At 55.8% G+C, this 13501-nt stretch overlaps 1 protein-coding gene and 1 long non-coding RNA gene across 2 annotated transcripts in view; one reads left to right on the top strand and one right to left on the bottom strand.

Annotated features, from left to right (window-relative positions):
* RIPOR1 (RHO family interacting cell polarization regulator 1) overlaps positions 1-3035 on the bottom strand; it is an 18804-nt gene extending 15769 nt beyond the window's left edge. The window contains exon 1 of the mRNA XM_023210174.2: positions 2907-3035. The gene's annotated coding sequence lies outside the window, so the exon portion shown is untranslated. The remainder of the gene's footprint in view (positions 1-2906) is intronic.
* A 49-nt stretch (positions 3036-3084) lies between these two features.
* On the top strand, positions 3085-13203 carry LOC111541354. The gene is made up of 2 exons (XR_002731252.1): positions 3085-3526; positions 12528-13203. It is a non-coding gene; the product is annotated as an uncharacterized LOC111541354 (long non-coding RNA).
* Positions 13204-13501: the final 298 nt, after the last annotated feature.

The following is a 13501-nucleotide window of genomic DNA, read 5'->3' as shown; positions in this document are numbered from 1 at the left end:
GTGGCCAGATCTCAGCTCACTGCAAGCTCCGCCTCCCGGGTTCATGCTATTCTCCTGCCTCAGCCTCCGGAGTAGGTGGGACTACAGGCGCCCACCACCTCGCCCGGCTAGTTTTTTTGTATTTTTTTAGTAGAGACGGGGTTTCACCGTGTTAGCCAGGATGATCTCGATCTCCTGACCTCGTGATCCGCCCGTCTCGGCCTCCCAAAGTGCTGGGATTACAGGCTTGAGCCACCGTGCCCGGCCACCCCCCATCACTCCTATTCCTTCTTCCCACTACTCAGCCCCAAGTCCCTCTCCTTCCTCAAGTCTACCCTATGACTTCTTCCTCCAGTAAGCAGGCCCTGGGTTGGTTCCCCCTTTTTGGCTTCCTCCCTCTGAACCCCAAGACCACATAACCCAGTTGTCAGTTCCCCTCTAGGGCCTGTCTTCCCACCAGACTGAATCTTGTGAGGCCTAGGGCATATCTGCTTGGCTCACTATAGCACTCTGGGGGCCCTGTAGCACCTGGGAGATGAAGGAGGGGGAGCAGTGGGGGAAACTGGGCTGCCTAGACACAGGAACAGCAGGTCCTGAGCTGTTTGTTGGTGGGGAGGATTTCAAGTCTGTGTCCACCCCAATTCCCCTACCCCACATACAATCCTCCCTCTCCCTTCCCACTGACTGATGGTATCATATACCATCAGCAAGTGGGGCTCTGCTCCCTGGGATGGTGCACGGTGGGGGTCCCCTGGGATTCTGGACTTGGAAAAGGCTGACTGTTCCATCAGTTGTCTCTCTCTGGTTGGCCCTCTGCTACCACCATCACCCAAGTCCCATAGGAACCAGGATGTCTAACTGTTGATACAAATGACCCTCAGAATGTCCATCTGAGTGACCGCTTCAGGAGATGGGTGGGCAGGACTGCCCTTGCTGGGTAGGGAAAGAGCTGAACCCCTTGAGCTAAGGCAGAAGGGCCACCTCAACTGGTGGGGGACTGGCTGATAAGAGCCAGGGGACTCTCTGGGCTCATGTCAGCCCTATAGTCTGTTCCCAAGATGGGAAATAACCCAGATCCAAGGTCCCAAAGGGGCTTGCAGCACAGCCAGGTCAGCATGGCTGTGAGTGGAGCCCTGACCTGTGCACATGACCCCAGATCCTGCAGCCCCACTGTACTTCCTACACACCAAGCCTGGCACACTCGGGTGCAGCGGAATATCCCACCACCTGGGCTGCCCAGCTCAGCACTGTGCCAGGCCAGCCGCCTCTCTGGGAGTCCCCAGGTCTAGCCCCGCTCCGCCCTGGGGCCACCCCAACCGAGGTAAACAGAGGCTAAAAATAACCTGGGCAAGGGGGGCTGCAAGGGAGAAGGGGGTCCCCTCTGAGCCTGCCCCTGTCTCCATGGCAACTGCCCCCAAACCTGGCGGCTGACGTCATCTCACAGCTGCCCAATCCTATAGGAGGGAGAGGGAGCGGCGCAGCCCCGGACCCCCCACCCCGGAACCGGGCGGAGGCTGTTGGGTGGCCTCACTTCCTGCCGGCCCCCTCCCTGGTCAGCTGGTTACATTCCCTGGCGGTGCGCTGGGAGCCGGGCGGCCTCCCCCGGGCTGGGCCTGGTCAGGGCTGAGTGCGAGCAGCGGTGGCAGCGGGGCCGCCGTGACTCACTCGCGCCCTCCCCGCCCGCTTCTCCCCAGCAGAACCCAGCCCGGAGTCCTGAGTCCTCCCCTCACTCACACCCAAACCCAGATCCCTGGGACTGCTCACCTTGCTCCTCTCTCCCGCCTCAGTCACAGGACCCAAGCCGGGGAGGGGGGTGGAAGAAGGAGCTATGCCAGTCCTCCTTGTCCCGCTGGAGTATTTTGTACCTCAGTCCCCAATTAACATCCCTCCCCTCCCAATACCACGGAGGTGGGTGTCTCAGGGGCAAGGACTCAGATCTAATCCCTGCTTCTCCCAAACCGGCTGTGTGACCTTGAGAATACTACTAACCTCTCTGGGCCTGTTTCTGCATCTGCCAGATGGTCATAACCCTCCTCAGAAGCTGTGCCTTGGCTGAATGCGGCAGGCCCAGGGCGCGGCCCCGCAGATGGCAGCCAGGGCACAAGGATTGTTACATGAGGCTGCGCACAGTAGGTGCTGGTGCGGCCAGCCTGGACACGCATTAGAACTGGCTGGGGAGGGTCGGTAGGGGAGGTGGAACTCAGGCCTCACCCTGGAGAGGAGGACAAAGGGTGCTGAAGCTGGATTGAATCCGACCTCTAGCCCTGGTGAGCAGCCCCTTGCCCAAACCAGTTCTGCAGAGTGCCCAGGGCCGGCTGTTGCAGGGACCTCGCGCCAGCCTCCATTTCCAGGGAAAAGCTCTATTCCCCCACCAGGACAATCCTCTCCGGCTTCGGCTACGCCAGGTTTGGGCGGAGAGCCCGGCTCCAGCCCAGGCTCGGTCACCTCGCGGCTGGCCACAAAGCCGCTTAGGCCGGCCCCTAGAGCTAGGAGGATTAGCTCAGCTCGTAGGCCTGCCCGCACCCTTCGTCGCCCCCTCCCCATTTCCAGCCCAGCCTCCCCTGCGGCGAAGGTAGCAAAGGCTCCCGGGGAGCGCGCGTGCCAGGGCCCAGGCTGGAGCCTTTAGCCCGCCCTCCGGCCTGGCCCACCCCAGCGCCCTGGGGCACCGGCTGCCAGGGCCTTGCTGTGGGAGGAAGGCGGCAGCGCCAGGCGCTGCAGGCCCAGAGGCGGCGGCTTTTGTGGGAGAAGTTCTCCGCGCCCGGGGCAGGCAGGAAAGACACGGCACGGTCGGGGTCGGATGGATGGGGTGAGGCGGGACAGAGCCGCAGATCCCGGACCCACCGGGCGGCGCCAGCAGAGGAGGCACCAGAACCTCCGCGCCTGCCCCCCGCCCGGCTTGCAGCCCCGGAAACGGCGCGGACACTCACATGGCTGCGCTGGGCTGCGCGGACCTCGCGCTGTCCTTGCGCTCGGAGGTGCCCGGCCTGGTCGCGCCGCAGCTGCCGCTGTCGCCGCCGCCGGCGCCGGCCCCTCCCTCCGCCCGCCGCCCCGCCGTCCCGCCGCCCCTCCCCTGGCCCGCCGGGCCCCACCCCCCTGCACTCCCGCGGCTCCCGCACCCCTGGAGACGCCCAGGGCTCGCTCCGCCCTCTCGGGTAACGGGGCAGGCCGGTGGCCCATGCAGCCCACCGGCTTGCAGGGAGGGCAGACCCTGGGGACGTGACGGCGGCTTTCTGGGAACCTCACGCAGACCCTAAAACGGGGAGCGCCAGGGAGCCCCGCCTGCTTGTCCCCTCCCTAGATCCCTCGGGCTCTGGAGACCTTGCGGGCCCCCTGTCTGTGGCCACCTGAAACAGGTCCTGGAGCTGCTACTGCTGGCTTAGGCTGGTTGGTGGAAAAGATCCAGGACTGTTTCGGTGAAGGCCTTGGGGAGTCCAGAAGCTTCCTGACACCTTCTAGGTCCAGATGCTGCCCTTCAGCCCTGCCATTTCAGCCAGCCTCAGCTTCTCCGCTGTAGAGGCAGGCCGCCCTTTCTGCCACTGTCTGGCTGGTAAGTCCAGGCTCATAGCCGGGTCATGCATTCCCCACTTATTGGATACTGGTTTCCGGGCAGTCTTGGGGTGGGGACGCTGGCAGGGTCCAGGTACAGGGCCATGTGTTGGCCTACCCAGTCCTTTCCAAAGCCAAGGCTGGAATGCTGGCCCTCCACACAGTGGGTAAAGGGACCCCATGAGAGTCGACCCCATGTTGGGGTCAAAGGGCCAGTTCCACTCCCCCACCCCTCCCATCAATCAGACACTCCTGGCCCCTTCCAACCTGGACACCCCTGAGGCTTCTCCAGGCCTTGTACTCCCACAGCCCCTCATGTATGTCAGACCTACCCAGGAATGGTTTCAGGGACAGTAAGAGGTTCCTAAATATCTGTACCCCACCGATACCAGTGTCCTGAGGGCTGTTTCTTTGTGTGTTTTGTTTGGTTGGTTGGTTTTGTTTGGTGGTGTTTTTTTTTTTTTTTCCCCTGAGATGGAGTCTCGCTGTCGCCCAGGCTGGAGTGTAGTGGCTCACTGCAAGCTCCACCTCCCAGGTTCATGCCATTCTCCTGCCTCAACCTCCTGAGTAGCTGGGACTACAGGCACCCGCACCACGCCCAGCTAATTATTTTTGTATTTTTAGTAGAGACGGGGTTTCACCATGTTAGCCAGGATGGTCTCGATCTCCTGACCTAGTAATCCACCCGCCTCGGCCTCCCAAAGTGCTAGGATTACAGGCATGAGCCACCGCGCCCGGCCTGTTTGGTCAGTTTTTTAGAGATGGAGTTTCTTCATGTTGCTCAGACTGGTCTCTAACTGGGCTCAAGCGATCCTCCCACGTCAGCCTCCCAAAGTGCTGGGATTACAGGCTTGAGCCACCTCTGCCTCGCAGTTCATTCTCCAGCCCCTCCTCTTGGGCTTCCTTTGTAGTGCCCTTTTCTTTCTTTCTTTTTTGTTTTTTTTTTTTTGGGGGGGGGTGGGGACAGAGTCTCCCTCTGTTGCCCAGGCTGGAGTGCAGTGACGCGATCTTAGTCGACTCACTGCAACCTCTGCCTTCTAATTTTTATATTTTTGGTACAGATGGGGTTTTACCATGTTGGCCAGGCTGACCAACTCCTGGCCTCAAGTGATCCATCCGCCTCAGCCTCTCAAAGTGCTGGGATTACAGGCATGAACCACTGTGCCGGTCAGTGCCCTTTCTCTGAAGTCCTTAAACCTGGGCATGACTTCCAGGGGCTGAGTTCTTCTCTTTATTCCCTCTATCCTAAAATATCATCCAGTCTCAGGCTCCCATCCATTCATTGCTGACTGTCCCAAGCTTCCCTCTGTGCCCAGAGCCCTCTCCTGTTCCAGAACCCCTGGCTGCTCTCTGGTTGATTCACCAGTCCTCATGATTGTCCCCATACCTGCAAAGTGCCAGTCTACACAGGCATCCATCTGAGCCAGAGACTGGGGTTCTTTGGAATTCTCAAAGCTGGCACCAATTGGCCCCTGCCCACCCCTAAAGTCACCCCTCAGCCAGGCATCCTCTGAGTACCTTCTTTGCAGACACCCTCTGTTCCAGCCTCCTATTGACTCCCTTCATACTGCTCACCATGGCCAGGCAGCAGTGTGCACGCCATGTGTGCTCATGGGCCTGAGCCTGCCTGACTGTGTTGTCTCTAAGTAGTGTAGGGGTAGGAACCACAGAAGTCCTTATCATTACGGTCCCTGGCTCATGGTGGGAGTTCAAGAAATATTTATCGAATGAGCAAATAACTGAACACGTAAATGTGTGAGCCCTCTCTCCTGCCCTCACCTTCCTTCAGTGGCCCAGCCGTCTTGCTTCTTTCTCCTTAACATCTTTTGAATTAATTCCCTCCCAATACCATGCCCACCCACTCCAGTGGATAGTCCATACTTTGTGGTGGGGCCTCTGAGGCCCAGGAGATCTGGCCGCAGACGACCTCAACTCCTTATCTTGCACTTATTCTGGAGCCCCTGTGATCTGGCTTCCACTACACTCCCAGCCTGCAGCTCCCTGGATGCAGCCTCTACCCTCTGGCCTCTGCCTTTTTTCCCAGCTTGCCTTCTGCCTGGGATGCTTCTCCCCCTCATCCACTTGGAAAACAACTCAGATGTCCCCTCCTCCAGGGAACCTATGTCCTTTGAGCACCCATCATTGCCTATTGTCCTTGTCCATGGCCAGGCCTGTGACCACCAGGCCAGGCACAGATGGGGCTACAGTGATTAAATGGAACACCTGGGAATTCACCTGGCTCTTCCCCCACATCCAAGGGGCCTTGAGGGAAGGGCAGCATCCCTCCAAGGGTCACAGGGTACTGGTGGCCTTCAAGGCCTCTCCCTAGAAATTTGGTGAGCTAAGCACGGGGGAGGACACAACTTGAAACCCACTTCACAGAGGAGACACCTGAAGCTCAGGGAAGGCAAGAACTTCCCACAGAAACTGTCACATCGTTGGAAAGGGCAGACTCTGAGCTTCAACTTGGCTCCCTGGGTTGCGATCAGTTTGGCCCTGTTTGAATCAGGCATCATTTCCTGAGCCCCATGCTCTGCCTGGGACTCAGCTGGGAGCTGTGGTGTGTGTAGAAAGGAATTATCAGCACTTCTAACCACTGGGAGATCACATTCTCAGAGGGGTGGACTCAGGCCTGAGAAAAATCCCTGGGACAGACAGCAGAGGGTGGTGAGAGCCGCAGTGAACCCCCAGTCCTCACACATGGGGCTGCTAGTTCCATTTTTGGAAGGAATGCAGTTCAAGTCCAAAACCCCAGAAAAACCGCGGCTTCCCCCACCCTCCAGCCCCCATGGATGACAACTCTCTGCTATGCAACGCCCCCCCCATCCCAGCTTTCTGTGAACAGATAGAATAGAAGCTTGCCCTGGACTGTGCCTGGGGCCACATCATTCATTCATTTGCCAGATATACAGCAAGCATTTGTGGAATGTCGGTTGTGCCTGGGCCACCCTGAGGGGACCACAGGTGAGATCTCCCTAGTCCCTTCCCACAGAGCTCACAGTCAAAAAGAACAGGTATGTCCAAATCTCTGCACCTCCCGAGTCCCCAGATGCTGACAGAGTGTGTGTATGTGAGTGTGTGGGACTATGTCTGCGTGCACATGTGTGCTGGTTAGGAAGGGCTTTGCAGAGAAGGGGCCCTTAGTGTGACTAGTTGTTGGGGCTCCCTAGGCAGACAATGGGTAGGTCCTGGGAGGAGCAGCTGAGGCTGGGGGAGTAACAGAGTTTAAGCCACAGGAGGAAGGAGCAGCCTCTTTTGCTGGACCAGAGCAAAAGCTGGAGAATTGCGTGCGGGGCCTTGGGGCAGGCTGGGGAACAAAGATTTTACCCTTGGGGTGATAGGGAGCCTGGGCTTTAGGCTGGGGGATTTTGTGGTCATATCTGCGCTTTGCAAAAGTCACTCAGGCACTGTGTATGTGTATGAGAGGAGGCAGGAGGCCTCAAGGAGGCTGGTGCCATTTCCAGTCCAGTGGATGGTAGCCTCGGCCAGAGTGAAGGCAGTGGGGATGGAGAGAAGGAGACATTTAAGAGATGTTCAGGAGGCAGAATGCAGAGCTTGGCGACTGAAGGGATGTGGAGTCTGGAGAGAGGGAGACATCCCAGATGAGGCAGCGACTTTGGGCCTGGGTGATGGGTGGATAGTGGGATAGTGGTGTTTTTTAATGAGGTAGGGAGGCCTGGAGGATCTGTTTGTTTTTTTTTTTTTTTGAGATGGAGTCTCGCTCTGTCGCCCAGGCTGGAGTGCAGTGGCTGGATCTCAGCTCACTGCAAGCTCCGCCTCCCAGGTTTACGCCATTCTCCTGCCTCAGCCTCCCAAGTAGCTGGGACTACAGGCACCCGCCACCACGCCCGGCTAATTTTTTGTATTTTTTTTAGTAGAGACGGGGTTTCACTGTGTTAGCCAGGATGGTCTCGATCTCCTGACCTTGTGATCTGCCCGTCTCGGCCTCCCAAAGTGCTGGGATTACAGGCTTGAGCCACCGCACCCGGCCTGAGGCCTGGAGGATCTGGTTAAGGGGAAGGTGATATGGTCAGTTTGGGCAGGTGGCATCTGAGGGATCTAGGGACTACCGAGGAGGAAGTGTCCAGAAGGCAGCTGGACAGGCAGGGAGAGGAGAGAGGGGTCTGAGCTGGAGACATCTTCTGAGGGGAACAGTGGTCGACTGGGTCACCAAGAGATCAAGTGAGGAAAGGCCCAAAGCACCATGGCCTGCTGGAGCACTTCAGTGCATGGTGGGGCAAAGGCAGGCTTGGAGGAGGTAGGTATGAAGCTTGTGGGTATACTTGACCCACCACCAGCCTCCACACCCCTCCAGCTCCAGCCTGGACTCTACTTTCCTTTGTGTGTGTCAAAAGACAAGAGCCAGAGATGCTGCCCCATATTCAAGTCCTGGCTTTACCGCTCTTACCAGGCTTCTGCTAGAGCCACTTCTTTCTGATGCTTTAAGTGCACCCATCCATTTGATCGTTAACATTGCAATTTGAAGAAGTGCTGCATCTCGTTAATAATCAACACAATGCAAACACAAACAACAGGAGACACTTCTTTTTTTTTTTTTTTGCCTCTGAGATGGGCAGTGATGAACATGATGTGTGAGTGGACACTCAAGAGAATAGGAATTGGTTTAAATGTTTAAGGGTAGGCTGGGTGTGGTAGTGGCTCACACCCGTAATCTCAGCACTTCGGGAGGTCAGGTGGGAGGATGGCTTCAGCCAGGAGTTAGAGACCAGCCTGGGCAACATAGTAAAACCCAGTCTCTACTAAAAACACAAAAATGAGCATGTCATGGTGGCACATGCCTGTAATCCCAGCTCAAGAGACTGAGGTGGGAGAATCGCTTGAGTCCGGGAGGTTGAGGCTGCAGTGAGCCGTGATTGTGCCACTGCACTCCAGCCTGGGCAACAGAGCCAGACCCTGTCTCATCAAAAAAAAAAAAAGTTTAAGGGTAGTTTTTTCAGAATGTATCAGGATGGCAAGTGCAAACCTCCCTTTCACCAAATTTCAGCAAATTTACCCCAAATAAATAGCTGTTCACGCAGGAAAATATCTGTGCTAAAAGATGTTGACTACTGGGTTGTTTTTTTTTTTTTTTTTTTGACGGAGTCTAGCTCTGTCTCTCTGTCACCAGGCTGGAGTGCAGTGGTGCAGTCTCGGCTCACTGCAACCTCTGCCTCCCAGGTTCAAGCGATTCTCGTGCCTCAGCCTCCCGAGTAGCTGGGATTACAGGTGCATGCCACCATGCCCAGCTAATTTTTGTATTTTTAGTAGAGATGGGATTTCACCATGTTGGCCAGGCTGATCTTGAACTCCTGACCTCAGGTGATCTGCCTGCCTCGGCCTCCCAAAGTACTGGCTTGTTTAATCGGGGATAGAGGGATGACATAGTCCCTCAGTGTGAGATGGAGGGTTAAAGGAGGTGCACAGTGGCCTGAGATGCTCCATAGCCACTACAAATGGATGTCAGGCATGGATTGAGCATGTGCTGTGTGCCTGACATCATTCTGGATGCTGGGGACACAGTGACAGACCAGTTCGGCAAGGTCCTTGCTTTCAAGGAGTTTGCACTCTGCCAAAGGAGACTGACAATAAATGAGTTAACATATAAACAAGATGATTTCAGAGAGAGGGAGAGAGGAGAGCTGTGAAGAAGCCAAACCAGGTGATGTGGTTTGGCGTGGTGGGTCTGAGGGACTGCTTTAGTCAGGTTGGTCAGGGAAGGCCTCTTTGAGGCAGTGACATTGGAGCTGAGACCTGAATGACAGGAAAGAAACAGCCACTGAACAACACAGAGGAAGATTGTCCCGGGCAGAGGGAATAGCAAAGGTGGGATGTGGGGGGAGGGTAGGAGGTGAGAATGAGCCAACGGTGGTTGAGTCATATGGGTTAGAGGAGAGGTCAGGAGGTGAGGTCTGAGAGGAGAGTGGGGTGAGGGCAGGGTAGGGAGTGAGGGTTTTATATCTGAATATGGAAAGGTGCTCAATATCATAAGCATGGTGGACGCTGGGCGCGGTGGCTCATGCCTGTAATCCCAGCACTGTGGGAGGCTGAGGAGGGCAAATCACGAGGTCAAGAGATTGAGACCATCCTGGCCAACATGGTGAAACCCCATCTGTACTAAAAATACAAAAACTGGCCAGGCGCAGTGGCTCACGCCTGTGATCCCAGCACTTTGGGAGGCTGAGGCAGGCAGATCACCTGAGGTCAGGAGTTCGAGACCACCCTGGCCAACATGGGGAAACCCTGTCTCTACTAAAAATACGAAATAAGCCAGGCATGGTGATGCGTGCCTGTAATCCCAGCTACCCAGGAGGCTGAGGCAGGAGAATTGCTCGAACCTGGGAGGCAGAGGTTGCAGTGAGCCAAGATCGCGCCACTGCACTCCAGCCTGGGGGACAGAGCAAGACTCTATCTCAAAAAAAAATTATCTGGGTGTGGTGTCACGCGCCTGTAGTCTCAGCTACTTGGGAGACTGAGGCAGGAAAATAGCTTGAATCCGGAGGCAGAGGTTGCAGTGAGCTGAGATCGCACCACTGCACTCCAGCCTGGCGACAGAGTGAGACTCTGTCTCAAACAACAACAACAACAACAAACATGGTGGAGTGGAGAAAGTTCCAGAAGAGCCTGCATAGCAGGAATCTCCTCAGGTGAGAACTACATCCATGGGTCCTGAGGGCCACAATGCCCATCATCTCTAGGCGTTATACTTTCACTTGGTTTATTTGATTCTTTGTATTTATTCATACAAATAATGGTTTGCAATGAACATGGCATTGTTTTCAAAAGTAACATGGCCATTACTTATTGGAGCATCTCAAGGCTGGCCTCTGCACTGAGGAGGTGTAAATTTCTAGGCTTGGCAATCGCTTCCCTGGGGACACCGTCTGAGGCTGGCTGGTGTTGCTGTCATTGTCCCCACTAGTCCAGCCTCGGCCTCCAGAGGGAGCTGTGAGCTGGGCGGTGCTCTGCTGGTTTGAGCAAGGGGTGGGGCGACTGACTGTGTGTCTCACGCTCTGGGCTGGGCGTCCTTCCTTCCTTCCTGACTCCTTTCTCCTAAGGGACAAGTGGGAGGGACGTCTTCGTCTCTCCCAGCTCAAGGGATGAACTGCTCCCCTGGGACCCTGTCAGCCCAGGCCCCCTGACAAAGGCTGCAGCGTGTGGTGCGTAGTTCATTTCTGTGAGTTGCTAACGCTAGGTGAACTGCTCTGACAGAGACTTGCAGGGTGTTGCGGTAGGAGAGACTCGGCCACCGGGCATCTGGAAATCCCCCGATCCCATCGGATGACGACCTGGGGCTGAGAATCCCCAAGCGGAGCCCGACTCTGCTCCCAATAAGTAGAGTTTTTCTTTGGCGTCACTGTATGGGAAGTGTCTACACTGCAGTTACGGACTTGGCAAAATACCGCCAGCTCGAGGGGGTGCCCCTGGCGGCCAGTCCTGGGTTCAAGAACCAACAATCACTGTAGAGTGCAGTGCACAACCTGTTCGGTTCTGTGTGACAGCTCTGCTGACACTCAGACCTGATCACGGATCCTGGGAACCCCACCGCTACCATTAAGACCCTTCTCCATACGCCAAAGCCTCTTCAAGAGGGAGAAATGCTCCCTGTCCCTCCACTTCTCCGTCCTCTCCTCCTTTAACCTTTCCAAGTGTGTTGGGCACAGCTGGTCCTCCCCATCTTCTGAAGCGTCCTTTGGCTTCTGTGATCCAAGAGAAGGATTTCTAGCTGCTTCTCTGGCTATCTCCCTTCATGCGCCTCAGTGGGCTCCTCCAAGAGCTCAGCCTCCTTCCCTCATTTTTTTTTTGATACGGAGTCTCACTCTGTCACCTAGTCTGGAGTGCAGTGGCATGATCTCAGCTCACTGTAACCTCCGCCTCCCAGGTTCAAGCAATTCTCGTGCCTCAGCCTCCTGAGTAGCTGAGCTTACAAGCACGCACCACCATGCCTGGCTAATTTTTTGTATCTTTAGTAGAGATGGGGTTTCACCATGTTAGCCAGGATGTTCTCGATCTCCTGACCTCATGATCCGCCTGCCTTGGCCTCCCAAAGTGCTGGGATTACAGGCATGAGCCACCGCGCCCGGCTTCTTTTTTTTTTTTTTTTTTTGAGACAGAGTCTTGCTCTGTTGCCCAGGTAGAGTGCTGTGGCACAATCTCCACTCACTGCAACCTCCACCTCCCAGGTTCAAGCAATTCTCGTGCCTCAGCCTCCTGAGAAGCTGGGACTAGAAGTGTGCATCACTACGCGGCTAATTCTTTTTGCATTTTTAGTAGAGGCTGGGTTTCACCATGTTGGCCAGGCTGGTCTCAAACTCCTGACCTCAGGTGATCCACCCACCTCGGCCTCCCAAAGTACTGAGATTACAGGCATGAGCCACTGCGCCTGGCCTGGGCCATGCAGTTGAACACCTTTTCCTCTTTCCTTCACCTACCTAACTCCTGCTCACCCTTGATGTCTCAGCCAAGACACCACTTCCTTTGAGACAGCTTCCTGAACCACAGGCTGAGTCTGGAACCTCTCCTTCACTCTTAGAAAGCCCTGTTCAACCCCCTTCTCTGCCCTTGTCTGCCTCCCCTTCCAAGGGGGCCACCTGCTCTGCTCAGGGTTCCACACCCCAAGACCAGGTGCAGGTTGAGTCACCTGACTCTGTGCCCAATACCCAGACTCAGAGGTCCCAGATCTCAAAGGTCACTGAGTTCCAGAGGGAGCAAGGCCATGCTTGAGGGTTGCCACAGTGAGCTAGTGGCCAGGCTGGTCTGGAACCCAAGACTCTTACCTTCCCCTCCAGGGCTCCCGTGCTCCCTCAGATGCCATCGTGAGCAGAGTTGGGATCCTTGAGGGCCCAAGGGACCTCAACCAGAAGGGACTTGATGGGCTTCTGTCCTGGGTGGATGGCAACCACCAGCCCAGGCTCTTGAGAGCCCAGGATGCTGGCGAGGGCTATCCCAGAAAGCCAAGAGGGCCAGTGTCAGCACATCTAATGAGTTGCCTCCTTCTCCAACAGGGCTGGGCCGTGGGAGTGCTGGCCAATATGCCAGGCAGGGAGGGCCTGAATTCCTGAAGGTGGTGGTGGCAGCTGTTAGGGTCCGCAGGTTAATGATCTCCAACGTCACAGAGAAGGGAATGTGCTGAGGTGTGACCTCCCTCACCCTGCCTTGGCTGCATGGGGCACTGTCTCTCCAGGACTCACCCTGCCCCCCACTAGACTGAAGTCTGAAGATCAGCCCAGTCTTCCTTCAGGCCTCAATGCCCTCTCGCTTCCCCAGCCCTAGGGACTCCTGGATCTTCCCAGAGGCTGCTCTGCGGGGTCCTTCCCCTGGGCCTTTGCTAATGCTGTGCCCTCTGCCTATCTCAGTGGTGAGCCTGGCCCATTTCTCAGGGAGCTCCTGAACACCGAGGAATTGAATTGCTTTGTAAATTAAAAAAAGTGCCAAACAAGCCTGCCTGTCACTTGGGAGATGGCCCCTCTCCACCCCACCAAATTTGCTAATCAAACAAATAACCTAAAATAGAATAGAAAGAACTCATCTAGACTTTTCTTGTACCTCTGCTCCCCAAACAGCTTCTCCTTTTAGGTCTCCGGAGCAGCCCTGTTCTCTCTGGCCCAGGCCTCTGCCAGAAATTCAGCCTGACCTTAATTAATTAATTATTATTATTGTTCATTTAAAAAATTAAATATATACAGATGGGTGGGTGTGGTGGCTCATGCCTGTAATCCCAGCACTTTGGAAGGCCGAGGCTGGCGGATCACTTGAGATCAGGAGTTTGAGACCAGCTCAGGAGTTTGAGACCAGCCTGGCCAACATGGTAAAACCCCATCATCTCTACTAAAAATACAAAAATTAGTTGGGCATGGTGGTGCATGCCTATAATCCCAGCTACTAGGGAGGCTGAGGCAGAAGAGTCACTTGAACCCAGGAACCCAAGCAATATATATACGTAAATGAGGTTTCACCATGTTGCCTAGGCCGATCTCGA

This window comes from Piliocolobus tephrosceles, chromosome 17 (assembly GCF_002776525.5).
Source record: "Piliocolobus tephrosceles isolate RC106 chromosome 17, ASM277652v3, whole genome shotgun sequence".
Classification (NCBI taxonomy): domain Eukaryota; kingdom Metazoa; phylum Chordata; class Mammalia; order Primates; family Cercopithecidae; genus Piliocolobus; species Piliocolobus tephrosceles.
The sequence above is the reverse complement of the archived record's forward strand: the minus strand, read 5'-3'. Positions and strand labels throughout refer to the sequence as shown.